Below are 252 nucleotides of genomic sequence, written 5' to 3' on the forward strand. Positions count from 1 at the left end.
CAGCCTGTGTTCCTAGCTCGCACGCCCTTGGTGTGACTGCAGCTTTTGTCGTCACCAAATTTGAACACGCTCTTTAAACAAATTGTTTTCTACCTGCTGCTATAAACCTAGCAGTTTAAAAACTAGGTAAGTTAAGTACTTAGTACTTGCAGCCTATCAGTACTTAAAGGGGGCTTACGTGAAAGATGGCGGCAGACTTTTTAGCAGGGCCTGTTGGAACAGGACAAGGGGAAATGGCTTTAAACTAAAGCG

This window comes from Pygoscelis adeliae, unplaced genomic scaffold (genome assembly GCF_000699105.1).
Source record: "Pygoscelis adeliae isolate BGI_AS28 unplaced genomic scaffold, ASM69910v1 Scaffold27, whole genome shotgun sequence".
NCBI lineage: Eukaryota > Metazoa > Chordata > Aves > Sphenisciformes > Spheniscidae > Pygoscelis > Pygoscelis adeliae.